The sequence below is a fragment of the Parasteatoda tepidariorum genome, chromosome 2 (assembly GCF_982258835.1).
Source record: "Parasteatoda tepidariorum strain Cologne lab strain chromosome 2, Ptep-v5.0, whole genome shotgun sequence".
In the NCBI taxonomy this organism is placed as follows: Eukaryota; Metazoa; Arthropoda; class Arachnida; order Araneae; family Theridiidae; genus Parasteatoda; species Parasteatoda tepidariorum.
This window is the reverse complement of record NC_141756.1, coordinates 119152276-119168126: the sequence shown is the minus strand read 5'-3', so window position 1 is coordinate 119168126 and position 15851 is coordinate 119152276. Positions and strand designations below refer to the sequence as shown.

Sequence of the window (15851 nt, the reverse complement as noted above, 5' to 3'; positions counted from 1 at the left end):
AAGCTGAGAGCTGAGGAATGAAATTCAGGAAACATAAAATGGTGTCCTAGAACGAATTATCTACATCTAAGTGGTTACATTAGTGATGTTCACCTTTAAATAATCGTGTGTTGTTCACTTACTTACTTAAATTCTTATCCTCTACGTGCCTTTGAGCACTTAAGGCCTCTAGCATATCCCTCCAACGCCTCCTGTCTCTAGCAATAGATCTTGCTTCCTCCCAGCTAGATATTCTACATTCTTTTAAATCGTCCAAAAACATGAGCTGGATGGTAAGTCTTCCTCTTGTTCTTTTACCATCAGGGGCCCATGTAAGCGCAACTGATGTAATTTTTTCCTTGGGCATTCTAAGGATATGTTGTTCACTAGTAATCATAAATGAAAAGTCGTATTACAGAGAGAGACAAGTTCCAATGGGATAATTTGCTCCATTTTTTTAATGATTTATGGAAATAGTATTAGTTGAACGAGCAGCCTTTATGTCCCATTGGCACATAAAGGCTTATACAGTGTCAAACATTTATAAATATTATTTTTTAAATTATTTAATATGATATGAGGATAACTTCATTCAAATCTTATTACTTTTTTTCAGTTTTACTGATCAGATTCTTGTCCTTATGATGAGGAAGATTTAGGCATGAAAGTCTTTGTGATGAGGATGGTTTATCATTGGTAGATATTTTGAGATGCACCATAGTTCAGGTAATAATGTGATTCGCTAATTATTTTCAGACATATTGGGTGGTGGGGTTATAAACAAGGCTAACGTATGACATTGTAATAGCCCACGGCAGGGAAGATTCATACTTTGAAGTTTCTGAGTCATAAATTGTAATTTGTGTCAAAAGTTAAGTAAAACTAGTTTTGGTGGCATTTTGACACGCTTGCTAACGAAAATAAATTGTGGGTCTCGCGATTTCTCACGATGAACTATCGCTTGAAGGCGAAATTCAAACCTCCTAATCGTAAGAAAACTAAAAATTGCTTTCTCTGCAACTTTTTTTGATGGTTTAGAGGGGTGGAGCCTTTGAATGAGGTGAACCGGCTCGAATCCCAGCAATGGCTGGTTGATACGAATTCCGCATCCGGCTTTGCTCCGACAACAGTGCTGAAGTGAAATATCCTCAGTGGTAGACGGATTATGGGTTAGAGTCCCCTTGCCGTCAGATTAACCGTGGAGGTTTTCCTGTTCATGTAACGGTAATGCAGGTTTATTCAACCATAAAGTCCTCCACGAATGCAAATTTCTTCCAATACTCAATCCTGGAGTTCCCTTGTCTTCTGGATTGAGTTCAAAATTACAAGGCTACGAAGCTGAACATTAATAGCCATAAACCCGAAAATTGGGTCGGCTGTTCAACGACTCTTATAACATATAAAATAAAATAAATATAAAATCTCTTTTTTGATGATAAAATAGCATATACTAGGGTTAACAATTTCCTACAAAAGGTAAACGTTCGGTCGTAAAATTCAAACTTGTTGCTGACATGAGATATAACATGAAATAATCACATGAGATATGTGCAGAGATAAAAGTGTAAATAACGTTTTGGTAGAAGAAAACTTCAATTTTATATTGTTTTACACAATGTTTAACTATTTATTTTTTATTTACTTACAATTTGTTCTGCAGAAGTCTTAAGAGTCCACGTTGAGAACCTAATTGCTAAAGATTAGTGGCAAGGTTCAAACTTTTTCCTACGTCATCAAGTAGTTTTTTTTGGGGGGGGGGGCTATATCTTTTTCTGTGGCTTGCCGTACGAAACTTTTGGACGAATTCTTTGCTATAATAAGCTAACATTTCGTAGTAGGGTAAACTAACCAGTGAAGGAACACTTAAGTTTCGCTTGCCTTTTAAAGAATCATATTAATTTCAAAATTCGTAATTTTAGTTAAATGACAGTGTCAACATATTTGTTACTAATTGCAAATTATGTAAAAAAATTGTAGAGAATTTACATAATATTGTTTTAAAGTTTTGGAGGTTCAAATAACAAGTAGTAAGGAGAACAAGTGAAGGAACAGCTCTTACCAGTGAATGAACACCCAGTAAAGGAATACTTAATTTTGGTTATTTTTAATGCTCTTTATGAATTTATAAGTCATACAAATATTTAAAAACAAGCCTATTCTTGAAATTATAACATATAAATACTTGGAAAATGTTAATTTTTTTTTCTAATTATGAATTGAAAATTAAAGTGTCAACATATTAACACATACTGTTCATTCACTGGGAAATCTATGCCCAGTAAAAGAACATGCCTGTTCCCTCACTGGTTAGAAGTTGTTTTTCGTATTTTTAACATACTTTTGATGCGGAACATCACTAAAGATACAAGAAAATTAAAGTTTATCTTTTATTTTCATTAACTTAGAAAAAAAACAGTAAAGGAACAATTGTTCTTTCACTGGTTTTTCATCGTTTGGTGATCCAGTGAATAAACACCCCCTTATCCCTGCACTTTATTATGCTATGACGCTTTAAAAAAAATAAAACGTAACTTCAATAACTATATTTTGAATTCTCTTTTTCACAGTGAGAAAAATAAAACTATTACATGCAATTAATTCCACTTCAAACATATAAATACAAACACTCACCTTATAATTTTTTCGGCGAAACAAGGTGTTGCAGAGATAATAACAAATTCAAAAATTTTTCCAGAGAAGTCTATTTGACCAGGTAATCCAAAACATTACTAGATGACTTCCTATTGTTTGGAAGTAAGCTATTGTTACCAATCTATCTAAAGAAAAACTTTCAAATTCTTATTTTTAATCGATATATATCAAATGCTCCTTCACTGGTTGCCTTACCCTAAAATTCAAAATTGGAGATTCGATGACAAAATTTAACCAAAAGTAATCTTTGGCTTAAACTTTATGCATTTTTGGCTGAGCGAAATAGGACGAAATTAGTAATACTTTGTTACCAGCTAGAGCATTTGTTTAGGGGCCACTTTTTTTCAAAAATTTAAAAATTGAAACAAGTAAAATAGTTATTCATATTATTTATGTAAAAAAAATCTCGAAATATCATATGCACTACACAACTCAGTACTAAAATGCAGAAAAATGTTTCTGTACTTTTTCAGTAATATTATGTAAATTTTAAGTAGAGTATAAATAACGTTTTTATCTTATGATATTTAGGGTTTTACCTTTTAAACCAATAATGCTAGATGAAATTTATGTTAGTTTAGAATTTCAAAATTTATTAGATATTAAGCAAAACTGATATTATTGGGGCTAATATAGCGAATTATTTTATCTAATTACTCTTAAATATATAAGTAATTAAAATTTAAATTTAACGTGAAATTAACTTGATTTCAAAATGAATCTTTGATAATGAAATTCAGTTTCCCTAAAATACTGATCCATAGTTAAATAAAGCTTTTCAGAGTTTAGTTACTCAGAAATAAAACTAATAAGTAGACTCCAAACTGACAGGAAATTTATAATAGATCATTGCAAATAAAACATATAAGAGAAAGAAAGTCGATCAGGTATCCATATTACAGTAAAAACTCCATAATCCGTTATAAACTGTAATCTGCAAATTCCAGACATACAAAAGGTTTTGAAAAATGTAAATCTCGTTTCTTTAACGTTACTCAATTTTCCGAAGAAAAAAGAATGCTGCACTAACTCAATTTACGCTTATAAAAATTGTAACGATCGAGATAGAAAAAACCATAATAGTAGTCTTTAAATATTAAGTTAATTATAAGAATTGAAATCATTAAATGCAGGGAAAAAAGTAGAATATACACATAATACCTTACAAAACTTTCATCTATATTTATTAAAAAATTTCGAGCAAATTATCAGCGTTTCATGTTAGCATACGTATGTACAGGAAAAAAAAGTTTATATATTTATAAGAAAAAAATGAAATGGCAAAATGAAAAAAAAAAACTCAAAAAATAGAAAATATATATATTAGAATCGTGACTTACAGCAAAATAATAAAGATAGGAAGGAATAAAACAAGTATGAAACAAATATAAAAACAGTTGCTAACAGTATTTCTGACAGTTATAAAAGAAGCAAACAGAAAAATAGATCGTTTTGAATTCAAAAGAAAATTTTGTTTCTCCATATTATCTAGGAAAAAGAGGCGATAAAAGAATAAATCATCGGAAATGCTCTTAAAAAATACCGCGTCGTAATAGAAACGTCTATGGAAACAAAAAATTACAAATAAAGAATAACAGAAAAAAACAGTTCTAAAAATCTCGGTTTTTCATATTAGCACAATTTTTGTAAAAACTAACCATAAAAAAAAAATTTCTAGTAGAAACAGTTAAAAAATATCGCGCCCTTACATAAACAAAGGTAAAAAAAAAATTATAGAAAAAGAAAAAATGGTAACAAATTGTTCTTAATTCTCAAAGCAAAGCTTTAAAACCTAATATTTTTGTACAAAACAACGATAGAATAAGTCTATCAAAAAAAAACCTAAACAATGCGCCTGAATAAAATCGCCGTTGAAAACAATAATTTAGAATTTCATGCTTATAAGAAAAAAAATTTTAATTCTCAAAGGAACCATTATCACTGCAACTTTCTCTTTTTCGTATTGCATTTGGATAAGAGAAAACAAATAGTTTTATTCATCATTAAAATCTTATTTAGTAATCTTATAACGTAAACGAATGAAGGAATGCGTGGGAGGCTGGCGTAGTCTGGTTGGCCCCTGTGCTACAGGTCGTGAGTTCCCTTTCACGCAGACCGAAGACTCCCCGTGTAGTAAATGGTGACTGATGCACGTTAAATCTGTCGGAGCACAAAATCCTCCAAACTTCCAGAATAAACCATACTTTTGGGGGAACTGAATTGGAATAGATCGTTCTCTGGTGCAAGTCAAAATTATAATTTGTGGATGTATGAATGGGACCAATTTTTAAACAGACTGTGACGTGTGTGTGTCTGAAGTCACACTCTTGGTCATAGATGGCGCCACTGAAAAACAAGAAACGCACTCTCTGCTTATTCATACATATTCATATGTGTCGTAAATTTATTATTATTTTAAAAGGCTTACATTTTATTCATATCTTATGGATTACTTTTCGTTTTATAGGACAGGATGTTGTCTTCATGATGGAGAATAGTATTTTGTGATTCATCATAGCTCTGGTAAGAATTATACTCTAGAGCTTAAATAAATTTTTAGGCTGCTCAATTGTAACGAAAGCACCTAAAGTAGGAAAGACATTTGGGATTTGCTCACTTTTTCGGGCAAAGAGGGAGGAGGGTTATGAGCGATAACAAAAATTGAAATCATTTCAAGTTCAAATTTACTCATATATCATAATTTACTTATGAGTATTTCATGCGCATCTTGTATATAAATAACGTTTAAATTTGGTTTAAAGTTCCGACAAGTAAACCCCCTGCCAGTTCCTACAGATTTCTAACTCAGTCCTTAATTTTAAGCTTTGTTAACATGCGGCATTAAAATCCCATTATTTTTAGTTGGGATACTTCAATGGACTTACGTTTAGAGGTCAAATTCCAATGTGTCGTTTCTAGGTCACAATTTAGCTAAAACATTTTAGTCGAAATTTTTTGGTGGAAATATTAAAGGATCTTTTTCTCTTGTTACCTCTCATTTGATACCAACTGTATATATATCCTACAACTTTTGAACCTTTATAGTTTCAAAGAGGAAAGTTACCTAAAACTTGTATTGCAAAGCTTTTTTCTTTTAGGACTACAAACGTTTTCCCAAAATGGGCGAAGTGTTTGGTCGTACTTGCAGTTTCGTACGCATTAATTTGTAGAGCCACGATAGCTCAGGAGACAGAGCGTTCACCTTCCAAGCGATGGCTGGTTTTGTGGCTTTCATCTCGATGTAAAGAAAATATCGGTTAGATCCATCAAAAAGTCTTCCACGAAAGGCAAATTTCTCCCAATACTGGATCCAGGAGTTCCCTTGTCTTCTGGATCAAAAAAATTACAAGGCTACGGAGTTGAACATTTGTAGTCGTAAACCCCAAAAAATTGGGTCGGCTGTTCATCGACGGTCATAATTACGACCGTCATCGACGGAAATATAAATATTAAGTCGTACATTTTGAGAAACTTGTACTGGCCATAACTTTTCCTGGCTAACGATACGTTTTGTTTAAGCAGCATATGCTCTAATAGTTTTGTGAAGTGAGCTTATGTTTTGAGAGACAAAATTTCTTTTTAGATTAAAAGTTTGCATAAACTTGTTTTAGCTATATTTTTTTCTAGGAGGGATAATGAACATTTTTGTGGTGCCAACAGTTTTGTACAACTTTTGGCAAAATTATACGATTTTTATGTTATAAATTAGCTAAAACTTGTTTTGGTCATACTTTTTTTTTATTGATGGGTGGGCGAACAAAACTTTTTGTTAGAATTTCCTACAATGCATGAATATTTGAAAGCAGTATTCCAAATTTCTAAGGCAAAAGATATCTTAAAGAAAAAGTCGCTTTTTTTTCTATAACCTAATTTTGGTAGATGGGATGATAAAACCTTTCGCTAAAATGACAATTTTGTTCAATGGGGTAACTTCTGGAAGTGAAACTTGCTGATTCAAGGTAAAAAATAAAGGTAAACTTTGTTTTGATTGTTTTTGGATGATTCTTATAATTTGCTATAATGAAAAAACATTTGAGTGCGAAATTGAAGATTGAAGTTTCCAAATAATAAATTGCTTGAAAATGTTTTTTAGCCAAAACTAATTTTGTGGATATGTTATGATTATCTAATATGTTTCATAATATTTCATTGAATATCCTTCAAATTTTTTCTCTCATATGTGATTTTCAGTATCATTCCGTTTTCGGTCTTTTGCTTTAATAGATTCAAATATTCACTTCACATTTTCTCTTTAATTTATTTTCACTTTTCCTGTAATCAGAAAAAACAAATTTGTTATATTTCAACTTTTAAGGATCCCACAGAGAAGTGAAAGCGTGCTGCCAGATTAAAACATTTCCTGACTCCTTTTCTTGAAGCAGAATACGAAGAAGTGTTGCTTTTAATAGATAAATAATGTAAGTAGAAAGTTCCATCCTTATTTTTCTTAACTGTTTTGCAAATTGTAATTTTTAAATTTTACACACCAGTCATACAACAGTTTTTTTAATAACTTATTGGAGATTCTAACTGTATTAAGATCTCCAGAAAGATTACTAAACGCACTCCTTAAAAGCATCATGCGCAAATTATCCTCCACGCAAAAGGATTTTCAACCCCTCCATCTTCTTTTTAAAGAAGAAATTATTTTTAAAAATGATCGCAATCAGAATTTTTGAACTCCGTATAAATTTTTTCAGTACTTTTTTCCATTTTACATTAATAGCTTTTCCAGTAAAAAAGCTGGTTTTCATATTTTATTACTTTAATTTTATTTGTTCATGCAAGTGAAAAATTTTTACTTATTACTTATGAATTTATTATTTAATGAAACAAGGTTAGTGACTTATACTTAACTATAACGAAATAATTTTCGTTTGCCTGTTTGGTGGTTAACTTTGTTCCAAACTAAATTAAAATGATATTTTTGCATAAATAAATAAATGGCTTAACTTTACAGTGTCTCTTTTTTAAAAAATTTTAGGGGGCCTTGTAACTGATTCCTATCGAATTTTTAATAGTGATTGCAATATTAATAAAAATAATTTTTTATTAACAATTTGCTTTAGTGTCGCTTTTGATGAAAAAATTTGATCAATATAAAATATATAAATACGAGATATTAAAATTAATATAAAATATACTAAACAATTATGCGAAATTTAGTAACAGTTTCAGCATACAACAATTAAACTGGATAGATTATTTGCCTTAAAATCACGTGACACGAGGTATTTGACAAGTCCGTTAGAAATCATAAGATGTCTGTCCTCTGGCAGAATTTCCGATTATGCCAGAGGCTGAATATGAACTTATGGTTCAAAAAAACCAAAAAATAAAATTTTTTAAAATTATTATACATGGTGGTTCCGAAATTGTAGTACAAACTTTAAGGTTAGATGCAGGACATTGTAACAATAATTTATTAGTTAGGAATGTAAGAGCGCAAGTAACGCGGTGAGACGCAAACATTAGAAATAAAGGAGAAATGGAGTTATCGGTTGGTTGCGTTGCGGGTAGAGGGCAGTAGGTGCTTAGAAACCGTTTAACATGATGCATCTCAGTAAAGAAAAGCGCCATTCGCAATTATGCAATTTTCTACGATGGGGCACTTTACGTATGTCGAAAAAACAGACATGCATTGTACGGTGATGCAAATGGTAACGGCAGAGTTGCGCTCCGAATGTTATCACACGCAGTTTCCTGATCGACGAATGCCGGATCACGGAATTTTTCAGCTGTTACGTCAACTTCGTGAAACAGGTTCACACGCCACCCGACATGAAGCTGGTGGCCGACGAAAAACTGTAAGTCGTCCAAGCCTGGAAAAAAGCATGTTCAACGTTATGGCTGATAGACACGAGTTAAGTACAAAAGTTGTTGTTCATCACGTAGGGGTGAGTCATCAGACCGTTTGTAAACTTTTAAACGATAATCGCTTACAACCCTTCCATTTGAAGCGAGTACAAGCTTTGAATCCGGCAGACTATCCTCTCCGCCTGAACTTCTGCCAGTTCTGTGGTACAACAATGCGCACTGTAGCGGTACTTCATTTACTGTTTACAGATGAGGCGACGTTTGCACGCGAGGGTTCTTTAATGAGCACAATTCCCATGTGTGGGTCACCGAGAATCCACACGCAACGTGACCACATGCGTATCAGCAATGATTCTGCATGAATGTGTGGTCTGGTATTGTAGACAACTTTTTGATTGGTCCATACTTACTACCGACGTAACTTAATGGCGAATGTTATCTTATTTTTTTTGGGCTAGGTGTTACAAGAGCTACTGCAGGATGTTCCGATCGCCATTAGTAACTGCATGTGGTTTCAGCATGATGAGGCGCCAGCTCACTTCAGTTGCTCGAATGTCCTAAGCTGCTTCACGGACACTGTCAAGCATATATCGCAATCAAGCATATATCGATGGCGAACGCAATTTTGAACAGCTATTATAAACCTTACACTAATCAAAGACGCTTTCAATAAACAATTTGTCATTCCTTTCGTCTCTTATTTTTTGTGTTTGCGCCTCAACGCGTCACTTGCTCCGTTACATTCCTATACAATAAATGATTGTTTCAATGCCCTGCACCTATCCTTAAAGTTTGTGTTTTGAATTCGGGACCACCCTGTATACTGGGTGCTTGTACTAACCACCCTTAGTATAGAGTTTTTAGTAACCTTATCAAGAAAAAAAAGCAATAACTTAACAAATTGGGAGATGCAAATTACTCTTAATTTGGAGATAATTTAATATTTAGAGAATAAAGAAATGCGTCATCAAACTTCGTCGAATTTCTTACGAAGGCAGAAAAATAAAAACAACAAAACCAGTTTGATTGTCTGATAAAAGTAAATATTCACAAAAATCACATTTCAACTCCTCTCCGTTTTCTTTGGCAATCAAACAGGTTTAGATGCTTTTAACCTCGCTTTCCTTTTTAAAGTGATTCGCTGGACTTGGATAGTGTATTTTAATTCTTTCTTCACTAAAATATTTATTGACGAGCACCAACTTGTCATTATTTTTTTTTTTTTACTTCAATGTTGACAAAGATTTTAAAATATATATTAAGAGTGGTAATTACAGAACACCTTTCAAAATTAATTAACAAGCAGCTACGCATACAGATTAAGCTATAACGATTACCCTTTATATTTTTTCTTTCTTTAATTCTTCTTAAAATTTAAACAAAATAGTATATAACATTAACATAACTATTATTTCAGAGAAGATAAAAAATCTTTCAAAATTGAAGATGGTACTTACTGAAAAATCAAAACATGTTTGAATACCGTAGGAAAGAATGAGTAGTTTGAATGTGATTTAGAAATTCCTCCTAATTCAATCAGGTACTGGTTTTGATGTTTTTCAACTTACTTTTGATTTTTATCGCATGTTTTCTTTCTTCCTCACCTAAATAATATGATTCCGCTAATAAACATACATATTTGCTTCAATTTCGGCAAAAAAATTTTAAATCAATATTAAAGGTCAAAACGTATTTGAATGCCGTGAAAGAAAGAGTAGTTTAAATGTGAATTAGAAACTCTTAGTTTAATAAAGTACTGGTTTTGATGTTATTCATCCCATCTTCGTTACTTTTGATTCGACATTTTCTGATCGTATATTTTCTTTCTTTCTAGCTTAAATCATAATGTGATTTCATTAATATGCATACATATTTACTTCACGTTGGACAGGAAATTTTACGGTCAGTATTAAAGGTGATGACTATAAAAAACTGCAACACAACAATCTTCTAAACTTTACAACTCTTTTATAAAAAATGCTTTACAACGTTAGTTTCTTTAAAAAGGAATAATTAACTAACATATTTAATTAGTTCTGTAGAAAAAAAAGTAGTACATGTCTAGATGAAATATATATATATATTATATATATATATATATATATATATATATATATATATAGGATCTATGAAAATACCTCCAAAAGCTTAATTGTAAAAAAATTCTTTTCTTCAATTATTAATAATTTTATTCCAATAGCTTTAACTCAAAAATCTAAAGATAATAGATCAATTTTGAAAAACACACAAATTTTTAAAGAATATTTTGTCCTTCCGAGTAACAATCCCCTTCCTACATGAAATATAAATTTGCTCCTTTGCAATATTAATAAAAAATTGGTGAATTTTTGGAATAGCCTTTCATATACTTGATGCAATAAATAAAATGTAAAAATAAATGTCTTACTTTTTGACTTATATTAAAAGATTTAATAAGATTTAGAGCATTTGATTGGAGTAAAATTTTCAGATTATTAATAAAAACAATTGAAATATTCATTTCGATTAATATAAAATATGTGCACAAAAATAAAATATGTGCACAAAAAAAGGAATTTAATAAATTATATGTCATTTACTTTTAAATGGTTCACATGTGATTATTTTTGCATTATGATAAATTTAGGATTATGATTTAAAGTTAAATGGCACTAGTATATGCATATCTTACTAATGACGCCAATTCTAAGCTCACAACTTTTTTTATTTTTAAAAAATATTTAATATATTTTCCTATAATGTTCAAAATATTATTCAGAATGTTAATTTATGGAATAAAAACACTAATAACTATTAACAAAATAACTAGCTGACAATTAAAGCAGCATAATAGGATTTAAGCAGATATTGTAGAAAAAGGACTATACAACCTAATTTTTTAAACTACGTTTATAATTACTTCATCTATATCAACTATCAAAAAATAAAAGAAAAGGAACATTTTAAATACGGGCTTCTTTTTCTTCATTCGTTGTATTATTAATCATAAATTAAAATCATAACACAATCATTCATACGAAAAATTTCATAACCGAATTAGGTAAATATTTCAAGAGCACGTTAAACAAAACTTTTTACATAGTTAGATTTAATAATCACAGATGTTAAAAAAATACAAACATTAAATTTAGATACAACTAAGAGAATACAATTAATACATTTAAATACAAACTATAGTTGTTCACATCCACGATTTTTTTTTTCTGTTAAAAATAGAACAAGCGTGGAATTGGATAACAAATTCGGAAAATTAAAAAAAAAATAGATTAAAAAAGAAATTTCCCATTGTTTATTCGAAGGTTCATTGGCTTTGTTTATAGTTGGTGAAGTGAATTAAGAACTAATACGAGTTATAAAAATGAAAAGAAAAACATTTCTAAAGAGGTATTCTTTCAGTAAAATGTGCGGAATATATCATTTGTAAACTATTATTTAAAAAAAGCAAAATACTGTTACTTTCGTTCAGATTGATTCTTTCGTTTAGACATAGCCATCCAACTTGTGCCAGAATTAAATATTCTTTTCTAAAATTTCTGGCTATTTCTTCAACATCAAATTTAATTCTAAAACCACCTAATAATCCTGAATTTTTTATTTTACATATCAAGCAAATATATCTTTCCAGTAAGATATATTTGCGCTGTCCTTCTATATTTTACCTTGTTAAGAGAGCAACAAAGCGTGCGCGAGGAAACGTAATTGCCAAACTTCAGACTCGCTAAGCGGATCCTATCACACGATGATTTGAAATTACGCTTTCCGATAGCTTTACGTCATCAGATTAACAAAAGTTTTTAACAGTTGATTCCATCAAATTAAAGCGAAACTCTATTTAGAATCATTTGGCAGGATGCTGTTGCTCGAAGTCAACTCATGAATCAAAATTTACCACCATCAAGTGATTTTCTCAGATACTTATCCCTTTAAGGACATCGAAAAAACTTTTTTTTCGCTGTATCTACATTAAAGATTCCCAGTATTGATGCCCAATATACAGTTCATTCACCAGGAATTGGCACTTTACTCCAACTCCTCGGACGCAGAGTTCATTTCAGCGAGGGAGTTAGAAGAGAAGCATTTCCGCCCTTGAAATTGAGACAACCCTTCATGCGTGCCAAATACAAATTGTGACTTCTTTTTCTGTTACTTACTTAGCTTTATCATCTGCTAATATACGTTTCGTTTCTCCAGCTATTTAAATATACTTTAAACTTAAAAACTGCTGTTTTCCCAGCAAAATGTCTCAAAAAGGACCAACTCTTCACTCAAAAGAGAAAAATACCATAAAAATGGCGCAAAATATCAAATTAATGAAATATTCAATGTTAAAAAAATGCAGATGAAGTTTTCGAAACAAATATTTTTGCCGTACGATCGCCAAATAGCAACCTTGTTCAGGATTGCTGAAAACCTCCCAAAAATAGCGAGTATAGGTAGCATACCACGCGATGAAGGCGGAGCCAAGGGCCAACTCCAGGTGAACGAGCTATGTTTATATTAAAATAGCATAAATTACCATATTACCAGCAGTGTCTATAATTAAAATGAAGCATCATTGGTGTCAATAATAGTATTGCGATTGTTTTGAACTTCTCCTAAATCAATTAGTGGCATTGCTCTACTAATTTTGCAATAGTTCTTAAAATATGTAGCTATTTTTTTTTTTTTTCAATTTCATTTAGTTCTTATTACCAAAATTAAGTAGTATTGGCGTCATTAATAGTTTGATTTTTTACGTTTCTCTTAAACGAGATACTACAATTTCTCCATTAATTTTTCATTTTAGTACACCGCTTATTATTTTTTTTTTTTTAAATTTGTACAGATTACCAAATTTAAGCTTCATTTTAGTCGATAATAGTATGGCAATTTTTCACCGTTCTCCTAAAAGTACAAGTACCTTTTCTTCATTTTGCGTCTTAGGACATACTTTTTTTATTTTAATAAAAACCTATTACCAAGTGCATCATGGTATTATTGGTGTCAGTAATAGTATGGAAATTTTTTAAGCTTTTCCTACATAAATTAGTACTATTTCTCCATTAATTTAGCCTTTCATAACTTAATATTTTTATTTCAGTTACTGTAGATTTTAAATTATTTAGTTTTATAGATTCAAGTCTTAAAAACATTGCTATAAATAAAATAAGCATAAATTAATTTTAAAACTTGTAGTTTATTATTCAAGGTTTAAGAAAAACATATTTTGACCATGCCTTTGTTAGCACTATCATTGGAAGTAATATTGAAATTTTTGTGGAAAAAAGTAGGTTAAAAATTATTTTGACTGTTTCTCTTTTTCTAGTTGGTTAAGTAACGAAAATTTTTATTGGGCTCCATATTTCCTATAATGGTTTAAAAGTTGGTGGCGAAATTTAAGATTGTGGTTTCCAAGCAATGAATTAGCTAAAATCTATTTTACCCAATTTATTTTTGGTGGGTGAGCTAACGTACTCTAACGATTTTCTTCGATATGTTAATGTTAGACTGAAACATATTTTGGCTCGTGCATTTTTAGGTTGACTTTTTTTGCTCATTCAAAATCTGTTGGGGGGTTAAATTTTACCGTGTGGTCTTATAAGTCAAAAATTAGCTGAAATTTGTTTCGGAGGTCACTGTTTTTTTCGCATGTAAGCTGTCGAAAAAATACCTCAGATTATTGTGAATTTTCGATTTCTTACAATAAACTTTCTTATATTAACTTTCAAGGTTCAATGTAAGCTGAAACTTATTTCCATAACTCTTTATCGGGAATTTAAGTAATGGAAAGTTTTTTTAGGCTAGCGTATGCTAGTGATTTCCAACAATGTGCTAAAATTGGTAACCTATTGAAAAGTTTCAAACTTTTTTTTGTAGGTCATTGAGTTGCTAATATTGCTTTTGCCATAACTATTTTTTTGGTGGCTGGGCTAACAACTTGCTAACATAGTCTAATTTATTTAAACAATATTTGAAATTTATGGTTTCCAGGTCAAAAATTTGCTAAGAGATATTTCTGCTTCAAACTTTTTTGCCGCTTATTTAAATAAAGTTTTATGGGACCATTCACATTCCTTTAGCTATTTGTAATTTCACAATTATCATAGATTATTTATATTCTGAAATTATATAATAAAAACCAGACTATATAATTAAATTTAAATTTATATTTAAATTGAGTGGAAAGTTTAATTTCAAAAATTTAATAAATTCTAAAATAAATTAATTTTAAATTTTCATTATTTGTAATAATTAACACAATAAAGAACATAATTTAAAAATATTCAAATTACCTACTTCAACAAATATTTTTGAACTTTTTTATTCTCTGAAATTAATTGGAGAAATACTTACGTAACTATATTCTTTTAATATCTGAAATTATATTTAACAAAATTCCTGAAACAAAACCCAAACGCAACGTAAAATTTTTTCTAGGGAATTATACCAGGAAAGCATCTAATATTATGAAAATTGCCAGTAAATTTTTTAAATGCAGAAATAACTTAGAGGTATTATGTACTGAACCAACAATCTTAATCAAACAAACTACATAATATTTTAATTTTAAAACCAAAAAAAGTAGTAAATATGTTTTATCTAAATTAAATTCGCACAAACATATAATTGCATAAGAGAATGAGACGAAAAAATATAAAATTTCCTATATTATCTTAAACAGCTGAATTTAGTATGAATGATCAAAATTTGACTACAATCAATTACTCCTTTGAGAACGTTTCTATAATAAAATAGATTTTTGTTTAAAACAATTCCATTGGCTGTATTTCCCTGATAGTAGATAATGCATTATGAACATAAATAGGTTTAAGAAAAAGTAGGTGTAATATATAAATGTTTTAAACAGAGCTTTTTATAAAAAGAAAATTTTTAAAAAATTTAGAAGAGACTATTCAAGTTCCTGATATTGATGAATTAGTCATAAAAAAACTATATTATGCCTTAAAAAAACCTTGTCTTTGAAAAAAATATGCAGGACCTTACAGATGAAAATTTAAACAAGATTCTTTAATACATCGATTTAAATTGTTTGTTTTTGCACAATAATGTAAATGTTCTTCAGTTAAATTTCAAATGTTGAGCAAAAGAAATTTTACTATTATCATTATTTTACTATTATTTTAAACATGATAAAAATAATATATATATCTATATTACTTATCTCAAATTCTCAAATTTTAACTAAATAAATCAAAATTAAAGTAATAAATACTAGTAGTAATAAATATACTTTTAAACTAGAGTTAAAGTTTAACGATAAAGTTAGAATGAAATTGCTCTCAGATATCTTGAAAATTTAAAAGTAACCAAATTTTAAATATACCTGTTTTCATGATACCTAAACATCACTCTAAAAAATTTTCAAACATTATATCTTATTATGTTTTATTAATGAAATTATC

The 15851-nt window shown here is 29.9% G+C and overlaps 1 long non-coding RNA gene across 1 annotated transcript; it reads left to right on the top strand.

Moving 5' to 3' along the window:
* The first annotated feature begins 590 nt into the window (after nt 1-590).
* On the top strand, nt 591-7051 carry LOC147816122 (uncharacterized). Its single transcript, XR_015431062.1, has 3 exons — nt 591-705; nt 5099-5154; nt 6947-7051. It is a non-coding gene; the product is annotated as an uncharacterized LOC147816122 (long non-coding RNA).
* Nucleotides 7052-15851: the final 8800 nt, after the last annotated feature.